Raw genomic sequence first — 6,425 nt, 5'->3', positions numbered from 1 at the left:
TGAGAGGCGAACTTCTGCAGTACCTTGTTGACAATCTTGAATGGTGGGAATGCATATAGGTCTAGGTGAGACCAATCTAGGAGAAAGGCGTCTCTATGTATTGCTGCTGGGTCTGGGACTGGAGAGCAATAGATTGGAAGCCTCTTGGTCATCGAGGTTGCAAAGAGGTCTATGGTGGGTTGACCTCAAGTCGCCCAAAGCCTCTTGCACACGTCCTTGTGGAGGGTCCACTCTGTAGGAATTACCTGACCCCTCCGACTGAGGCAATCTGCTAAGACGTTCAAGTCGCCCTGGATAAATCTCGTTACCAGGGAGATGCCTCGATCTCTTGACCAAATGAGCAGGTCCCTTGCGATCTCGTACAGTGTCAGGGAGTGGGTGCCTCCTTGCTTGGAAATGTAAGCCAAGGCTGTGGTATTGTCCGAGTTGATCTCCACCACTTTGTTTCGAAGGAGACTCTCGAAGCTCATCAAGGCCAGGTGGACTGCCAAAAGCTCCTTGCCGTTGATGTGCATGCTCCTCTGACTTGAGGTCCACAGACCTGAGCATTCCCGACCGTCCAGTGTCGCACCCCAACCCAAATCCGATGCGTCTGAGAATAGAACGTGGTTTAGTTTCTGAACTGCTAGGGGAAGTCCCTCTCTTAGACTGATATTGTCTTTCCACCAATTCAGGCATGCCTTTACTGTTTCGGAAATCGGGATTGACACCGCCTCTAGCGTCTTGTCCTTTTTCCAGTGAAAAGCTAGATGGAACTGAAGAGGTCGGAGGTGTAGCCTTCCTAGCGAGACAAACTGCTCCAGGGATGATAGAGTTCCTACTAGACTCATCCAATTCCTGACTGAGCAACGTTCTCTCTTCAACATCCTTTGGATTACGAGCAGGGATTGATCTATTCGGGGGGCAGACGGAAAAGCCCGAAAAACTGGACTGCGAATCTCCATCCCTAAATACAGTATAGTTTGGGATGGAATCAGCTGTGACTTTTCCATGTTGACCAAAAGTCCCAATTCCTTGGTCAGATCCAATGTCCAATTGAGATCCTTCAGACAGCGATGACTGGACGAGGCTCTGAGAAGCCAGTCGTCCAAGTAAAGGGAGGCTCGGATTCCCGATAAATGAAGGAATTTTGCCACATTCCTCATAAGCCTCGTAAACACGAGAGGAGCAGGACTTAGGCCAAAGCACAGGGCCCGAAACTGGTACACCACATTGTCGAAAACAAACCTCAGAAAAGGTTGGGAATCTGAGTGAATGGGGATGTGGAAGTATGCGTCTCTTAGGTCGATAGAGACCATCCAGTCTCCCTTTCTGACCGCTGCTAAGACTGATTTCGTGGTCTCCATGGTGAACTTTGTCTTCGTGACAAAGACGTTCAGAGCACTGACGTCTAGCACCGGTCTCCAACCTCCTGTCTTCTTCGGTACTAGGAAGAGACGGTTGTAAAACCCCGGTGATTGAAGGTCCGAGACTTTGACCACCGCTCCCTTCTCTAGCAAAAGAGACACTTCTAGTTTCAGGGCTTGTCTCTTTGCTTCCTCTCGGTAATTGGGAGAGAGATCGATGGGGGAAGTCGCTAGAGGAGGTTTGTGTACAAATGGAATTTTGTACCCCTCTCTGAGCAACCTCACAGACTGTTGGTCTGCGCCTCTCTTCTCCCAGGCTCGCCAGAAGTTCTTGAGTCTGGCACCTACTGCTGTCTGAAGCTGCGGGCAGTCAGACTCTGCCACGTGAGGACTTGGCTCCTTTCCTCTTTTCTCTCTTTCCTTCGGCACGAGTACTTCCCCTGCTGGGGGCTCTGCCACGAAAGGGCGGAATAAACCTGGACGCTGGAGTGTCTATCCTTGGTCTAGCCGAAAAGGAAGTCGAAGGAGTCCCTTTGCGAGCAGAGGACGCTACCAAGTCATGGGTGTCCTTCTGCACGAGGGACAAAGCTATGTCCTTAACCAAAAGTTCAGGGAACAAAAACTTCGATAAGGGGGCAAAGAGTAGCTCAGATCGTTGACAGGGAGTCACTCCTGCCGACAGAAAAGAGCAAAGAGACTCTCGCTTCTTAAGGACTCCTGAAGTAAACGAGGAGGAGAGCTCATTGGATCCATCGCGGATGGCTTTATCCATGCAGGACATAATGAGTAAGGAGACATCTCTATCAGCCGATGAGATTTTCCTACTCAAGGCTCCCAAACACCAGTCAAGGAAGTTGAAAACTTCAAAAGCTCTAAAAATGCCTTTAAGTAGATGGTCAAGGTCCGAGGATGACCAACTAATCTTCGAGCGTCTCATGGCTAGGCGGCGGGGAGAGTCTACAAGGCTTGAGAAGTCGCCCTGGGCAGAGGCAGGGACTCCCAAGCCGAGAACTTCTCCCGTGGCATACCAGACGCTCGATCTAGACGAGAGTTTAGATGGGGGGAAGGCAAAGGCCGTCTTCCCTAAACTCCTCTTGGTTTCCAACCAATCGCCTAAAAGCCGTAAAGCTCTTTTTACAAGTTTTGTAAAGGCTGGAATGTCAGCAGGTACGCCTAAAACAAACTCAGACGGCGGCGAACGAGGAGCCACAGAGACAAAGTGTTCGGGAAACAACTCTTTAAAAATGAGCATGACTTTCTTAGATGGCGGAACTGCTCTTGGTTCATCAATATCTGAAGGATGATCCTCAGGCTGAGGGTCAGCAACGTCCTCATCCGAAAGTTCCTCATCTGACAACTGATGAGAAACAAGCAAAGGGGTTGGCAATGCTTGACACGCAGCATCCACCCGCACTGGTGCATAAGTGGCGGACCAGGACGCAGCGTCCTGTAACTGCTTGATAATCTGAGAACTGTCAACAACAACAGGTGCGTGAGGACGCACAGCGTCCACCCGAGACTGCTTAGACCGCCTAGTCTGCGCAGTCAAAACAACTCTAGGTTGCGGAAGTTGACGCTCAGCGTCAAAACAAGTCATCTCCGATGGTTGGCGAACGTCCTGAACGTCACCAGGCGCATCAGCAAGTTGCCTAACGTCCAAATGCGGCTGAAAATCCACACGAGATCGCATCGAGTGTGGTTCTACCCCAACTGCTTGACGTGACTTGGCTACACCAACGTCAACAGGATGCACAAAAGAACGTTTGGGTGGCTGAAGGCCAGGATCTCGATGAGATAAACGGCTAGGCTCAACGGAAACCTGATCGGCATTGTAGTCTTCCATAAGGGATGCAAGCTTAGACTGCATGTCCTGCAGTATAACCCATTTTGGGTCCACGGGAATGGGTGCGGTAACCGACGGGGTTAGCGTCTGAGACGGCACAACTTTGCCTTGCTTAGGCGGCGAGCAGTCATCTGATGACTGCAACGGGTCTGAACTGTCCCAATGACTACATCCAGGACGTTGGACCTGTCCTGAAGGGACCGACTTCCGTTTAAGAGGCCTAGAAACCTTGCTCCACGGTTTCTTGCGTGAAAAGCCTTCGGAAGACGAGGAAAAAATGGGCTCTCTCGTCTTATGGTAGGGGCGATCTTGGTGAGATACGCCTGATACCATAGAGGGAACGTCTGTTCGCTGATCAAGGCCTCTCGAACCCGTAAGTCGTACGACATTACTTCTCCCCTGGGCTTGGGAGCTTGCAAGAGGTCCCGGACTAGGTGAACGACAGGCACGAACAGACGAACCCTCGGTCGCAACACTGTTCACAACACTTTGCGCACTAATCACTTTCCCACTTTCCGCCGTGGCACTATGACACTTAAGTTCCTTCACGTCAGCCATGAGTTGATTACGATCAGTTGCTAACGCTTCAACTCTTTCCCCCAAGGCATGAATAGCACGTAACATGTCTTGCATAGACGGTTCCTGAGTGCTAGAAGGGGGGTTAGGAACAACCACTACAGGGGAAGGATTAGGTTCAGGGGCATGTGGAGAGGAAAAATCTACAGACCTAGATGAACTTCTCCTTACCCTATCTCTCTCTAGTCTACGTGCATATTTATCGTATTCGAGCCAATCGAATTCCGAAAGGCCCACGCATTCCTCACACCGATCTCCCAATTGACAGGTTTTACCCCGACAATTGGAACAAACAGTATGTGGGTCGAGAGAAGCCTTTGGAAGACGCCTATTACAGTCCCTAGCATTACACTTTCGAAATCTAGGTACTTGAGAAGGGTCAGCCATTTTGCATTAGTCAAAGAAAATTCCAAAAGCAATCCAAGTCATCAACAAATAAACCGATTCAATAAAGAGTTCAAGAGTTTATGTTGAGGAAAAAACACCTGCACTGCGAAAGCTCAAACCAAAGTAAAGTACTTCACCAAATATGATGAGAAAACTCCAGGTTCTACAGCGAGTATGAATACGTCTTGTCGTCAACGTCGACAGAGAAGAATTGAAGGGTTTGTTTACATGCAAGAGTGGTATCTGGCCGACAGTTGGCGCTGGTGGGCACACCCGCAACCTTCATAGCGATCGCTCGCGAGTTTTTTGTGTGTGTTTTCTGTCGAGCCGCAGAGTTGCAGCTATTATATATTCACCGGCTAAGTTAAATATTTAAAAATATCAAATATTTTACCTATGAATTGTAATCTTAAGTATTTGCTTGGGAAATAAAATAAACCATGGCACTTCTACTGGCAATGTATGTCATATTTGCAGTAATGATATGCAATTATTCTACATCGGTCAAACGACCTGTTAACACATCTCAAGACATCAATTGTGTGATATGAATGCTTTCATACCAGTAGATCTAGAATTTCTTTGAATACATGATTTTCTTTTTCATTGCTATGCTTGTGAATGTTTTATGGAAATAGTTTATCCCAAAGGGATAGGCATGAATTCTGTATGGGAATAAAAACGAATTATTTGAAATGAGAATAATCAGAATAATGGTTGAGAAAATGTTTACTACTTTATGTGAAAGTTATGCAGTAATTCAGGCATTAAGTAAAAATGTTCAGAAATTCCTGCACATCTCAATCAAGAAATGTCAATAAATTCTTCATATCAGATTTGAGTAAACAGGTCTCCAGCTACACCCAATTTAAGTCATGAAAGATAAAAAACCTCTCTCCACATGGCCAGAAAAAAAAACAATTTCTCAATGACGACAGCTAATACTTCCATGAGAAAGGTCAATAAACAGGCTAATTGATCAAAAGAAGGTTAAGCAAAGAGATAAAAATTCAATCACTTTTTCCAAGGGCAATAGCCATTATATTTGCCTTGAAATATCTGGATTTAGAGTGATAGCTGTATTTGGTCATCAAGTGATAGGAACTTGTATAAAGCAATGAATTATATTGAATCATTACAGTAAATTGCATTTGAATTTTGAGAAAACTTGCAAAATTCAATACAAAACAATTCATTGAGACCAAAATATTTTTATGACCTGTATGGAATAGGCAAGAAAAAGTAAAGAAAACCTTAAACCATACGAGATAAATCGGCCGAATAGTTCTTGGTCAAGAAAATAGATAGATTTTCATCTGGAGAAATAGGCTAAGTAGGAAATAGTAAAGATATCTACGAACAAATAAATGGCCCAAGCAAGGACTAAGATTTATTAGGGAGCTCTTGATGCAATTATAAGGCTTGCAGGTCAATATCTATAATGCACACTTAAGCATGAAATTTACTGACTTTGGCTACTAATACTATTTTTACCAGTTCAATCCAGTAAGAAAAGTTTTTAAAGTTTATAGTAGGTCTGCTCTGATGAGGTTATTTGGTACCAATGGTTGAATCCCAGCTTGAAACTTCTAAAAGTTGATTGGAATACAGAAGGTAAACACCACTGATAAATGAAACCTGTTACATTTAATGGCCAAGAAAGGGAGTCAGCAGCAGATCATTCCTCAGGTAAACTTAGAAGTCAGGAAAAAGGCTTCAAATGGAGAACTTGTAATAAACAGCAAATCATTCCCATTTTTTTTGTAACGGAATGTAGTAGAGGCTTTACAAGCGAACAGGACAGCTATAGATGATGCTGCTGCTGCTGCTGAATAAAAAAAAAAAAAGACAACCTTCATTACAAAAATGGATGAACCGGGAACCATTGTGAAAGTGATGGAATTGTAACTGTAGTAGACTTTGCCAAACAGCAGGCACCCTGGAAACATTAAGGACTAGACTGATAGTTTTAAAATCACTCTTGAATCTAAAAGGAAGCTAAGACCTCCCCACCTGGTAGCTAGCTAAACTCTGAAACCAAGCTTCAGAAGAAGATCGCAGTAGGTATCCAAGATGTTCAAAAGTTGAAAATATAGTCCAGTATAAGCTCCTGGACCAGGCAGTGGAGAACAGCAGACATTCTAGTGAAGAGACCATTCCATAATCAAGATCTGATAGGCACATAGTTTGGTAACATGTTGCAGACTGCTGGAATAAATGTCAAGTCAAATGTGAATGTTTCTTGCTGCCCAAGCAAGATATCAATTGTCGGA

Source organism: Palaemon carinicauda, chromosome 30 (assembly GCF_036898095.1).
Source record: "Palaemon carinicauda isolate YSFRI2023 chromosome 30, ASM3689809v2, whole genome shotgun sequence".
Lineage (NCBI taxonomy): Eukaryota > Metazoa > Arthropoda > Malacostraca > Decapoda > Palaemonidae > Palaemon > Palaemon carinicauda.
Note: the sequence above shows the minus strand (reverse complement) of the source record.